Below are 239 nucleotides of genomic sequence, written 5' to 3' on the forward strand. Positions count from 1 at the left end.
GTATGTAGGAGATCGGGAGCAATTGATCTGGTATGTTTGGATTAAATGTATTATAGATTGAAAGATAGGTAGAATATGTATTTGAAGATGTGTGCATGGACAGATATATCGGTTTAGGTTCAAATCAATGGCAAGTTACTAGGGGTAAAGTAGCGTGATTGTTTAAAAAATCAATGGCAAATTACGTGAAAAACTAAATCCCAATACGTAAGTCGACTCCATTGTTTACAAATTAATAA

At 33.1% G+C, this 239-nt stretch overlaps 1 pseudogene; it reads right to left on the reverse strand.

Annotated features, from left to right (window-relative positions):
* The window catches only part of LOC119587696, a 10,343-nt pseudogene that overhangs the window by 6,465 nt on the left and 3,639 nt on the right, over positions 1-239 (reverse strand).

The sequence above is a fragment of the Penaeus monodon genome, chromosome 23 (assembly GCF_015228065.2).
Source record: "Penaeus monodon isolate SGIC_2016 chromosome 23, NSTDA_Pmon_1, whole genome shotgun sequence".
In the NCBI taxonomy this organism is placed as follows: domain Eukaryota; kingdom Metazoa; phylum Arthropoda; class Malacostraca; order Decapoda; family Penaeidae; genus Penaeus; species Penaeus monodon.